Consider the following 13644-nt stretch of genomic DNA (forward strand, 5'->3'; position numbering starts at 1 on the left):
GAAACTAGTACCCTAGCAAAGCCAGTGATTACCCTGTCTCCATCCCAAATTTCCCTGCTGGGCAGGGTGCAATTGGGATTTGGGGTTTCTCCTTGAGGTGGCTGTGAGTTCCTGAGTCAGAGGAAAAACAAAGTGAGAGAAGAATATTTATGTGGAAGACCTGTGTAGATGATCTGGTATTAATATTATATAATACAGAAAACACTTGCAGCATTCTTTATGATCTCTCAGGATATTTTTATTACAATTACGAGCAACAGCTCTTGAAAGATACACCCACAGCTCTCAATTTACCCAAGCAGCTACCATACTCTTTTTTTTTATTTCTGCTCTCACATTAAAAAAAAAAAAGTTCAAGGCTTACATATTACCTTTGCTAATTTTGAAAGAGAAAGAAAATGTGCTGAATGGAAAGCTCAAATAGCTCACTTTAAAAGCACTTGAGAACAAGAGAAAGTTTTATGTGATTACATTAATAGCAGTGACAAATGCATATGAAACACTTAACCATGATCTGTGATGCAAAGAAAACCCATTTAGGTGTCATTCATCTTTTTCACATTAGTACAATGAGTGCTCTCTGCTCTATCTTCTTCTCCAACAACACTTGAATTATAATGCTGCATTTTCCAGAAGCAATCCTCCTAACTTTTCTTTCTAGTATCCTTTTATATAAATGGTTAAAACTCTGAAACCCAAAATAGAAAACGATGCATTTTTTCCTCCAAATTTGATTTCTCAAAAAAATATTATTTTTTGGAAACACTTTTGCTTTGAAGGGACATGATTTTTATTTACCAATTTGTTATCTCTAGTACTTTTCCTCCAAAGAAAATAAATGATGAAAAAATAAGCTAGAACCCCTGATAAGGTATTTCCAAGGTCAGAATCATGAACAGAAGGGAAATAAAGGATTGCAAAGAAAACATCAAGAAACTTCAGCAAGAGTCCTCCTAAGCCCTCCTTCCTCCACCAAGTTTTACAGGTGAGAGAAACTGTATGATGTGGTGAGGGAAAAATAAGGAAATAAAGGATTTTATTGAGAGTCAGGCTGTCTGTCTCTGTGACTCAGCAGGTCAATGGATTGCTCCAGCCTCCTGTTTCCATCTAGAAAGAACAGGAGTTGAACTTGAAGCTTTCATTGTACCTTTCATCTCTAACTTACCTGAAAATTAGTCCTGGAGAAGTTACTTGTGTCAAGTCATTTAGCTAGTTAGAGGCAGGGCCAGGCTAGATGGAGGGTCTCTAGAGGAATCATTAAGATTTTTATAGCTTCCTTTGGGTGGAGTGATCTGTGAAAAAGTTTATTCTATAGCCTACTGCAGGCGCCCATCTTTCTGAGCTGCTTTGTTTCCCCAAACTTCTTTACAGTTTTGTCTTTTGTTTTCCAGTTTTCCTTGAAAGGTCAAGTCGGCCTGTGTAAGATATCCCAGAAATACCAGCTGGCTCATTCTGACTGTGAAAGTGGGAACCCTTGTAAAGAGCAGTCTGTTTATTAAGGGGAGGAAGGAGTAGTGCCTCACTAGAGCAGAAATTAGAAAGCAGGTAGGTAAGGGCTTTGGAGGGTAGAGATGGAGAATCAGACCCTCTTTCTTCACTGTAACCTCATCCCTTCCCCACATCTCTACAGGGAGACTCAGTGGACAGGAGGTCCAGTGTTGGCTGTCTTTCCTCTTTGCCCTCCAAATACACATTTAAAGACTCCCAAAGGGATTCTTGCAAACTTGAGTTTCTGACGTGGAAGGAAATGTTTCCAGATATTAAAACTTTTAGAAAATCACAAGCTTCAACATCACACAAAGAAAAATACTTAGATTTGAAACTTAGAAGGAACATTAAATAAGTGGCAGAAAATTTTGGTTATGCCAGATATGAATGCCAGTACTATAGGAAAGAACCTCATAAAACATATCAAGCCCAGGTAAAAATAAAACAAGTAAAAATAGAATATCATTTGAACTATAGTAGGCCCATAAATTCACTCCAAAATTATAAACCAACACACATGCCATATTGTACAACTGAGCCTGAATGGGGGAAATTAGCAATAAACCAAAAAGCTTTTAAGAGTAGCATATTGAAGTAGAAAAAGAAATGCAAAGCTACAAAAGTCAGAATAAGTAACTATCTGGAAAGAAATACCAACCAAATATGTGCTTTTCCTTTTTAAAGATTCTGGATTACAGAGTGCATCTGAGACAGTGGATGAGTCAATATGGGTGGGTAGGTTCAGTGTGTTTGACAATTAAGTTTTGCTTCTCACCAGGACATTTGGATGCTACATAAATAGAAAACTTCTTTTCATCTTGAGAAGCATAAGGAAATGCTTTCTCAGAGTGAATATTTTCCTCAAATCACTTGGAAAGGAGAAAGAACATTTATTTCCATGTTTCTCATATCTAGCAAACTCTATTGACCTTAGGTTGAACTTGAAAACATTGTTCTAGTACAGCCTCTTTATACATTCCACACTTGCCTTTCCTTACCATCTGTCCGTGATTTTAGAAACATCATCTCCTGAATACCTCTCACTTTAAAGAACACATTTTTATTTTGGGGGGATGGAGGGTAGAATCCTCTGTGGTGTAAATGCCAGTGTGTAAAGTGGGACACGTGTAACCAGAGCGAGCACACTGCCCGTCTCTCAACAAACCTCTGTGATTTCTGATTAGGCTGTGGTGTTCCACCCTGGTGTTAGAAAACTACAACAAATCTACCTCTGAAAATCTTGATTTATTTGCAATTCTAAGACGGAGAACCACCCTCCACCAAAAATTATTCAAAATGCTTTGTCCAGCCCAAGGGCAGGTTATATTTATAGCCTGGGAAACGGAAGTGAGGTAAAGAGGCAGCCTGATTGGTTGCAGCTCTCTTTGAACCCAGTTTGATCTGTCAGCCGTTTGTGATTGGTCAGCTATTTGTTAGGCGGCTAGGTTGCAGGTTCTTTACATATCATGTCAGGATGCAGTACCCTAGGTATGAAGCGACCTTTAGGCCGAACCTAAATATGTCAGGACGTAGCTTTTAGGTGAATAATTCATTTTAACACTGGGTAAGACAAACCAGAGGCCAGTTTGACATCCACTTGTTAAAGTCAAAGTGTTGTTTTTACATGGTTGACCCTACAGTTCACACTTGTGGTCTGGAGGGAATCCGCTGCACGTGTGTGGGAAGGAGGCCCCAGTGCAGGGCTCACTGTGCCAGGTTGCTGTGCTTGCGGAAGGATGCACTGCACTCACTGGAGTTCGTGCCTGGGCTAGAAAGCAGCAGGGGAGGCTGTTCCCTCAGTGCTCCTGTGTTGCCAGGGCCCGGTTCCTGGTTTAAGAAGTGGTTCTGTTTTAGAAAGGTGATAGATACCCTTGCTCTCTAGTTGCTGCCTGCTTCTTACCTACAATGTTCAGAGCACTTTGAAATTTAAAATTCAGATTCACCACTCACACCTGCCGTTATTAGACTTGTTTATTTCAAAAGTGTGTGTGTATGTGTGTGTGTGGGCGGGGGGGGGTGGTCAGTGAATATATATGGGCTCTAAAGAGTAAAAAAGAATTGTCCAAAGGAAACAGATCAAGTGCCTCTGTTTTTTCAATTTATTTGCTCCTTGGCTGCTATTCTCTTTGAGTTCTTCTTATTTAGTCTCTGACCCACAGTTGGAGCAAGAATACAGATCATTATCCTTAGAAGGAACTTGAATAATTAAAGGTCATTCAATATACTACCATTCTTTCATATAACCTCCAAGGGAAAGGCCTTAGAGCTAACAATTGTGTCCATTTCCACTTTGTAAAAGTAGAATTATAATTGTAATTCTAGAATGCCATGCTTTCTATTCAGCATAGGCCTTTATGCCCTTTTTGAATAGTTGTGTTTAAGTTTATTTGTTGGAGTATGTAATGGAGTGAACATTCTAAGACATTCTGTTTCTTCAAAGAGCTGATGTTTGAAAATCTCTAATATTTGTAATTACTTTCATTGCCAAATATATACATATTTAATGGACAAACACATTTAACTGCCAAATATATATATATATATATATTTAATTACATATATATACCCCCATAACACATTCTGTTTTCAAAAACACTCAGATTTTTCTCATGTTCTCTTTTAAATCTAATCTCAAATATAAGATACAATCATTTACTTATTGTTTGCTTATTAAATACAATTGTATGAATATTGAATATCCTATGAATGCAGTCTTGAAATTCCATGGAATTTGTATGGCAGCTCTTTTTTGCTTGCCTGGAGATATGTTGGAGAAAGGCAGAGACATGTATGCACATTTCTCCTGTTGCAGAATGTCTGGTTGCAAGAGTGGCAGGTTTTCTCTACTTTGAGGCAGGTTGTTTAGACTGAGCAAGGGGGAACCTGAGGTTAGGTTCCCCTAACTGATACAGATTCTTTAACTCTGCGTTGGGTTGTCAAAACTAGATATATTTGATTTTATATTACTTGTTGCTTTGTGTCTAAACAGCTTCCCAACCTTTTTTTAATGTGATGTTAACTCAGAAAATAAAAATATTCCCAGCACTGAGGAAGGCTGGAAGGAGGATCTCAAGTTCAAGACCTGTCTGGGCAACTTAGCAATTTTCTGTCCAAAAAAAAAAAGACCTGGGGACCTAGTTCAGTAGTATAGCACCCCTGGATTTGATGCACAGTACAGCAATAAATAAATAAATAAACAATGGAGTAAACTTAAGAGTATTTGGAGAATATCTCAGTGGTAGCACCAAGAAAAAAATATAAAATTTGTAATACAGTTGAGGATACTCCATGCTGCATGTGACTTGCTCAAGGGGTTGTGTCACATCGGATCCCACCTGGCTAACCAAGCCCTAGCATCCTTATCTCATAGCACACTAGTTGGAATTCAAACTCTATTTCAGCAGTCCTGCTAAGGAGTTCATAAAGTAAGCAAAATTTTATCTTTTCTCCCTATCTGGCTCAATTTCATTTAATATCATAAATATGTAATAAACCCCAAACACACAGTCACTGGGTTCTAAAATGCCCTACCTGTGATCATCACAGCTATTGAGTACATGAAACAAAAATCTGACAGTTGCATATCTGGGTGTACTACTGTTATTTCGACATGTATTAAAGGAAAAAGTTTATTATTCTTCATCTTTAACCTCCAATTGCTCTATCTACATTCTAGCTGTCTACATATCTTACTCAGGATTGCCACTATTTCAAAATCATCACTTTCCTACCCCAGTTAAAACTTTCACTCTCAAATAATTAATTAAAGTAATTCAGGTTAAGAAGGGAATGAAGCTTAACTCTATCCATTTAAAAGAGTCTGTGACTATAAATCAATCTTTAATTATTGGAAGCAGAGTGAAGCAGTAGGCATTCTTAATTTTCTCACCAAGTCTCTAAGACTTTCTCTTTCTTTATCTCATTTTTCAGAGAGTGAATATAGGGAAGCAATTTTTCTGTACCAAAGAATCCTATGCTGCCCTCCCTCTTCCTCCCTGAAATTCTCGTTCTTCCCAAATTTAGGAAGAAAAGAGCCATGAGTTTGGGAGAATGTACAGGTAGCTCAATTTTGAAAATTTAAATCTAAACTTGACAAGAAGTGTTTCTTTTATCCCTTACTAAATTGTCTTGAGAGGTTTTGTTTGGGGTTAAAAACAAAAAATATCTGAAATCTCAGCTTCATGTTCAAGAATAGAGAAAATGAGGGCCAGGGATTTAGCTCAGTTGTTCTGCCACCTGCCTTGCAAGCACAAGGTCCCAAATTCGATCCCTGGTAACAAAAAAAAAAAAAAGAATAGAGAAAATGTTTATAATGTCTTGAAGATGAACCAGTTTAGCTCCTATTTGCAGCTGATGCTTGATTGTACACTGATAGAACAGCCCAGAAATGGTATCATGAGGACAGAAAAACCAGAGTAAGAATTTGAACAACTTGAGTTTGAATCCTAATTTGGCCACTTCATGTACAAGTGATTTTGTCCTGATTTCTGAAGCTCTCTGAATTGTCTCTGCTTTCTCATCTGTAAAATGGGCTATTAACCCAAAGCGAATATGCTGATGTGCCAGTGAAATGAGATATGAAAGTGGCTGAGCACATAGAATTGCGTTTATAGTAGCCTGAAATTAAGTGGATAGTGCTAGTTTCAAGTTTCCCTAGGACATTCCTTAGACTTCTCCACCCTGGCACATGCTTTTAGATTTTGATTAGGAGAGTTGGATGTATTTTTTTCCATCCCCATCTTGGAGGTACATTTAATCTGGTCCCAAAGTTGTAATATCAAGGTAGGCCTCCCTAGGGAAGCAAAGATCCCTACAGGGATGCTTATATCATGTTGAAGACATAGCAAAGCCTGGGGCAAGGCCAATCTTAGGGTGTTTCTGTTTGTTCTCTCTCTCTTCAGGACTGAATCTCTATTCCCAGTGCTTGTTAGAATTTCATGTGGCATTTAAAAGAAAAGTGCTGATAGATAGCAAGTCTCTCTCCTCAGAGATTCTGATTTAAATGGTCCCAGTTACATCTGACAACACTCAGTTTTTCAATGCCTCAGTTGATCCCAGTGTGCTGCCAGAGCTGAGATCCACTGGTCTGGACATTGCAGATCTCTCATCTTGACATGTAAGGGGTCAAGGTTATATTGGAAGTGTCTGATGACCTGATACTGAAGAACCCTCCCTCTCTCAGGTGTTTCAGCCATTGTGGCAAGAGCAGAAAGACAGGAGTGGTGTGATAACCTGTCTTCCAAAAAAATAAATAAATAAATAAAATTAGCTCCACCTGGAGCAAGTCCTAGGCGACAATAAACACTCTTCCTTGCCTGCCCAGGGGTTTCAATTTTCCAAGTAGCTGTTGCATAAAGAATACTGCAGATTTTTACAACATAACTTTAGAAACTTCATTTAAGCTGCTATCATTATGGACTTTTAAATCTCCTGCCTACATTTAGTTCTCTGCTTTCTGAATTAAGAAGTACTTAGAATGTAATGACTTACTTAAGATTGCTTGTTCTCTAATGGTGGTTACAGAGCTGTGCTCTTAAACCACCGCACACAGAGGATATTTTGATCAAGTTGCAGTCATTGTCGTAAAAAGCCAAAGTCAGAAAGAGCAGTGTGAAAGCATTCAAATGATGGGAAAAGAATCAAACTGTCTTGATTTCCAGTCCTATTAATTAAACCACATAATAAAACACAGAGAGGACTACTCCTCTCCTTGAAACAGTGAGGTGTATGTGTTTTTCCTTTCTTTGCTGAGGAAGATCTCTGACCAGTTTTAATAACATTTTTCCTCCTTCATCTGATAAAATCATTTTCCTGTAATGAAATCTAATTTCTATTTTCATTCTTGTCTATTCACACCCCCAAGTAAATAGAAGGTGCTTTTGTTAGATACCATGGTCTCCACTCCCCTTCCTCGTGAACAAAGCCTCAGACTGAGCCTGTGGTGGTGTTGAGCATCTTAACAAAGCAGAAGCAACATCTCTTCTGAAATTGTTAAATAATTAGGAGATACTACAAGCACTATATGAAAACTATGCAAAACTGCACAAGGAAAATATTCATTGAATTACCTAAACCTAAACCAAAGTCTTAGGGCCTCACTGTCTTTCTACCACTCCTTCTCCCCAAAGATACTAATTTTACTCATGAGAGAGAAAACTGATAACCTGTGGACATCTGATATTAACTAGGATGAGTTTGATTGCCTTCAGTTAATTTGAGTAGAAAAGTATAAAGGTGGCTCTGAAATTAAGATCCTACTAAATCAGAGCCTGTATATAAGTCTAATGATGGGAGGGCTAAACAAAAGAACACAGTTTTACCATCTAATTTGCAGGTGGCAGATGTTGTAGGAACCAGGGATGACAGTTCCATAAAAGAAAGCACTTCAGAAAGTGAACTCAAGATTAATTACTGGTTCATTTTGCATAGTGGATTCCTTTGTGCCACAAATATTTATTAGGTATGAGGCACTTATTAGACATAGCACAGTGAGTTTATTGGAGGTGTAATATCTCGTTAGGCAAGCGTGGTGACTCTGGCAAGTGCATCAGCTCAACTTAGTATACCCTGAATTTAAAATGATCTTGGCATACTTGGTTCCCTTATAAATGACTTGAAAGTCTCTTGAAAAATCATTCACTTATTTTAGCTTTCAATTTTATTTTTATAGTGATAGATTCTCCAAAATTACAATTCCTCACATTTTCTATCTGTGGTCTCCAGGCACTTCACTATTTCCTTGATTTCATGTAAAAATCTCTTAATTATATTTATTCAAGGCTTACCAACATAGTGTACTGTTTATCAGTAGAAAATTGACTCATGTATACAGATGATTGTTATATATCATAAATACATAAAGCATTAAGTGAAAAAACCAGGGTGTGGAACAGTGTTTTGCTATTTGGATAAAAGTTTATGTGACATGTATTTATGGGAATGAGATGAAGGACTGGACAAAGAAGTTAGTTTTCATTCCCACCTTTTTATAGCACTAACATTCTTTATCACAGTGAATAATATTAATACATAACTGTTTTAAGTGAGTTGAAGGGAATCCAGATGGACATCTAGATGGGGCTCAGCACACTGGGGGCCTGTTTTCAAAGCACTGTGGTCTCAGCCATGCAGGCTTAGGTTTCAGTCCTGTGGAACTTGATTATGCTTTTGATAACTGGCAGAGTGTCATTGGAGTAGACTGCCAAACACTTAGGGAAAGTCACTTGATCAACTTGTCCTTGGCACAAGGGCCATTCTGAAAATAGACATCCTCAAGTGAAATGGGTTATACTAAAAACATATTCCTACTTCTTAGTTAACTTTCTTTTTAAAATGTGGAACTGTTTCATGGTAATGGGAAGAGCTCTGCCTGAATTACAGCATTTCACTTTGAGCCTGGTCTTCTATGACATTAAGTGTCCTTCTGGTCTGAACTCCCTTGCCCTTGTCCATTTAGAGATTTTCAAGGGTTTGGGGCATATGATAAATAAGGAAAGATTGCTATGTCTGGAAGAGAAAAGTTGACTGTGTACCATGTAGTCAAAATTGTTTGCACAAATATGTATACAAAGAGAAAAATCTCTTTGTAATAAAAGTGACACATATAGAATTAACTTTTTATATAAAACAAATTTACAAATTCAACACATACTCAGAAAAATGAACAAAGCCTATAAACCAACAGTTCTCAAGAAGGAAATAAGATTCATTGAATAACTTAATTTCTATTGAGTCTTTGAGACCAGGACATCACATATTTGACACAGGGCTCCTAAGTGAGACTAATCAGCGTTGGAGACTAGGAGGAGAGGACCTCACCTCCTACACATGAGAATCCTCCATCATTAAGTCTTGGTCTGTGACCAAAGAGAACAACACTGTGACCTAACCAAATGGATTTTCTAGGAGCATGGTGATACCTCCCCACTTCATAGGGGTATCACGTGTTGTGCTTGCTTTATTTGTAGCTTTCAGCCACTGCCAGAGTCACCTGTAACTGCCAATAGAACCTGGTACCTACTGTACTTTAACCTTTGGGCCTCCCTTCTGCCATGCACAATTTCTATGTGCCTCACTAATCCTGTTTCAGCCCTCCTTTTCACCTACTGGCCAAGGACTACTTAGCGATTTAGGAGATTGAGATTGTGGCTGACAGTAAGGTAGAAGCAAAAGGGACAGAGAGAGTGGATAAATTCATAAACTACTTCAGAGATGATCAGAACAGAACCCATGGAGTTACAGAGGCTGTGGGTGAAGAAAAAGGGAGGAGCAATAGATGATTCCCAGGGTTTTGACAATGTGAGCACCATGGGCACTGCAGTGCCAGTAGCCAAAACAAAAACCAGAGAAATGGTATGAGAAGGACAGAGATTCAGATCTGAGCATGTTGGGTTTGAGGTATCTGAGAGATACCAGAGCTGTTGCGAAGGGTTTGATTATATTCATCCTGAATTATGCAAAGAGATTGGGGCTGCAGATACATATTTAGTTGTCATCAACATAAAGATGGGAATTGAGCCATTCATAGGTGTGGATGGGATTGCTTAAAACTTGCTTGTTGTGTGAGATGATAAGAGGATAAGTAGGTCCCAGCTAGAGTCCTGAGTAACCCATAATTTTTAGGGGTGGGTCAAAGAAAAAGAGCTAATAAAACAACCACAGAGATAGAAGGCAAACTGGAGCAGTGCCTTTGTTCAAAATGATTCCTTTTGCTGGACTAACCTTCCCATCTTCTTTACATGGTAAAATACTGCTAATCCTATGGCTCCTCTACAAGACAAACTTTTGATTTGTTCTCCAATTCCCTAGGTAGCCCATAAAGATTTCACTGCTCTCTATTCTATGCTTCTATAGCATGTCAAACAAAAGCAATAGTGAAATTGTGAATGTGGCCACATCTCCCTCCTCCCCATTCTCATCATTTTCTGAGCTAGTAGAGAGTAAGGACATGGTAAGTGATTCTAATTTATCTTAGTTTCCTAGCACCAAGCAGCAGCTATGAAATGGCCAATAAATGTTGAACTGATTTTGTCTGCTTAACATTGAAAACATTGTTCCTTATTCTACCAAGGATTTAGGACTAGTGGGATATACTATTCAAAAAAATCTGTAAGTTTTTAAGAACTTTGGCTTCATAATGGAATCTATTTTTTGTGCAATATTGCAAGTTAATTAGTTTGTTATTATTCATGCCACACCTACTTCCAAAAAGAATTTGAGATAGCTTGCAATGAGTCATCTGAATAATTACATCTTTAAAAACAGCATGAAAGCATCATGCAAGGGAGAAGGGTGATAACATCAAGCAATAATTTGGACCAAGGAAAGTTGCTGCAATTGAGATTAAAATATAGCTTTGCACTTCTTAGTAGACCAAGTGAAAGGATATTTTTCTCTTTGAACAGCCCATAAGTTTTTGTGGGGCTTTGTGTAGGTAGAAGACAGCACAGAGCATTACATACACCAACTAAAATTCTGCTAGGATGGTTTATATCCTCAGTTTCTTTGCAAAGTTATATATAATGTGCTTAAAAGTGATCTGTGAACTAAAAGAAAAAGAAAAAGAAAAAATTGACTTGCAGAAAGAACCTGATAAGCCTTCTTCCATGGAAAATGGGCATTCCTTTTAGGATCAAAATGTTTCCTGCTATCTCATAATTGTTCTTAAGCAACATATGGTAGAAAAATTACCATAAATTGAATAACCCTTAAATGTTTTCCATTTATTAGATCATAAAAGTAAATGAATATATTTTAAAGAGATGGCACAAAGATCTGCATCAGCTCACTTGTTTAATACAGAGGCTCTGCTGGTAAACATGTCTGTTTGAAATGTTTTTGCACTAATTCCAGTAGTCTTCTAATCAGAGACTGGGAACCTGTGGCCTCAGTTAGTGGGTTTTCAAATTGTTATTGTAATTAGTTAATTTGTTTAGCTGTAATTAGTTATAGCTCCTTGTTCAAAGAATGCATGGTTTGAAGATCAGCAAATCAGAGCTCTGATTAAAGTTGGAACTGAAGTCTACCTGCTAGAGGTCTGGAAAAGACCTTATCAAAAAGCCTACCATCATCCCACCAAAATTATCTTAAAAAGAAAACTTTTAAATCTCCCCCCATTTCCTGCATGACGATGAGTATCTTAGTATTTAAGATTAGCTTCAGCATATTTATTTATTTATTTTACCTTCTCAGCTTCCATTCACCAGCACATTCATTTAAATAATCATGATTCCATCTTCTTAATATTTATAGAATTCAAAAGATATCATTTTGATTAATAATTTCTTTACATCATCTTTATTTCTTAATTTGGTAGAATGCAGAAGATTTAAGAGTCTCTCTCAGTGTGTATTAAACATCTCCACAAGCCATCATATCAATATCATAGCTAAAATCATATACGTGAAGAGCAAGATTATCCTTCCTACCTTCATAAGCCACCATTTCTGAATCAGCACTCCGTATCATTTTGGGACATCATCCAGCTCAGGAATTCAAGGATTATCTCTTGATTTGACATAGATCCCGAACGCCGAGAATTTGCTACTGACTCAAGCAACTTGAGGGCAGAGTCAACTTTTTGCTTGCTGATTCTAGCATTTCTGAGAGCAAGTAGCAGTCTGATGGGTCCCTTTGCAAGTATAAAGGAGGAGTGAGGTCTTTCTGTCCTCATAATTGTTGCAACCCCATCCCCTCTTCCCCTGTGATCTCCTCAGGCCAACTCTACCCTTATCATCCATCACGAGATCTCCTTCACACCCAGCATCCTTCTTCCTGGACTTGCTTTTAGACTTTTGAAAAATGCTATTTTGTTTTTGAGTAGAGTATCTTTCTCAACCTTTTCCTTGGCTAAGATATACTAATTTTTCAAGTCTATGATTTTTTTTTGCCTCTTCTCTGGGACTATCTTATAACTCCCCCAAGTCAAGATTAATTAACCCTAAAACTGTGTTCTCCTAACAATAGCATCGTAGTTCTCACCTACTGAGTTATCCCCATTAAGTTGTAAACTTGAGGTGGTAGACAGACATTATTTGATTCACCTTTATATTCTCATAATAGTAGCATAATGAATAAACAAATGAATGAATGGATTAGTGCAATCACCAGGAATCCTTTCTCAACAATCCTTTCTCCCACCTTCAATTCAGCAATCACAACTTCATTGTTGACACAGTAGAACAGTTTCAGGTAAATCCTTCTTTCTGTGGTTATAAGAAAAATTGATAAACTTGCTAATGAAATTGGAAATGCCACAGGATCAAATCTTGCAGCCACTATCATCCTGCTCTTGGTAGTCATTGGTGGATTTCTGGCTCTTTCCCTCCTGCTGAAGCTGGCCAACCTGTCTTCTTCTGAAGTTCATTTTCCTTTTTCATCTGGTGAGCCTTTGGATATGGAGATGTGGTCTCTATGTTATCATTTATTCAACAAGCATACAGTAAGGACTTTTATTTAAAAATAAAAAAGTTGTGATCTTGCCATTTAGCCATGCAAAAGCCAGAATTCTTCTGAAGCATACCATCATCTCAACCATCAGGAGCCAACAAATGCCAGGCCAAGAATGGGCAAAGGAAAACCCTCACAAACCATTCCCTGAGTGCTCTTTAAGTTATAAATATGTATTGGCAAAATCCTTTCATCAAATCTCAATGTGTGCCTTTCCTCATAGTGAGGAATCATCCTACTCTCTCTTAAAAACAGATTGAGGCACACTCAGAGCCATCTGGAAGGCGACGCTGGCTGATTAAGGTTCAATCTTACCCCTTAGAGAACAGCTTACACAAAATTACACTGAATAGAGTTTCAGAATCAAGCTGCTTTTCCCTTTTGCTTTTACAATATGTACTTTACCAAATGCAGAATGGTCTCTCTTAAGACATTTTTCTCCTTTATTTCCTAGTCCCTTTCTGACAGGAATTCTTTTCTTTGCAGAGAAATAAGGGTTTTCTTTCATTGCTTCTATTCCCTTGATGACATGAAGTGTTCAATCACAACCAATTTACAGATAATGTTGTGCTCCTTTCTTGCGTGTATTTGTCAGTTTCGTCACCTGTGCCAGATTGTCAAATGCATGCCCTAGATAATGTTACTACCTTAATCAACAAGTTTCATCTTGCTTCTAAATGGAAATGTTTTGGAAAATTTTCTCTTGGC

The sequence above is a fragment of the Heterocephalus glaber genome, unplaced genomic scaffold (assembly GCF_053883595.1).
Source record: "Heterocephalus glaber isolate CG9 unplaced genomic scaffold, H.glaber_assembly_v1.0 deba00001577, whole genome shotgun sequence".
NCBI lineage: Eukaryota > Metazoa > Chordata > Mammalia > Rodentia > Bathyergidae > Heterocephalus > Heterocephalus glaber.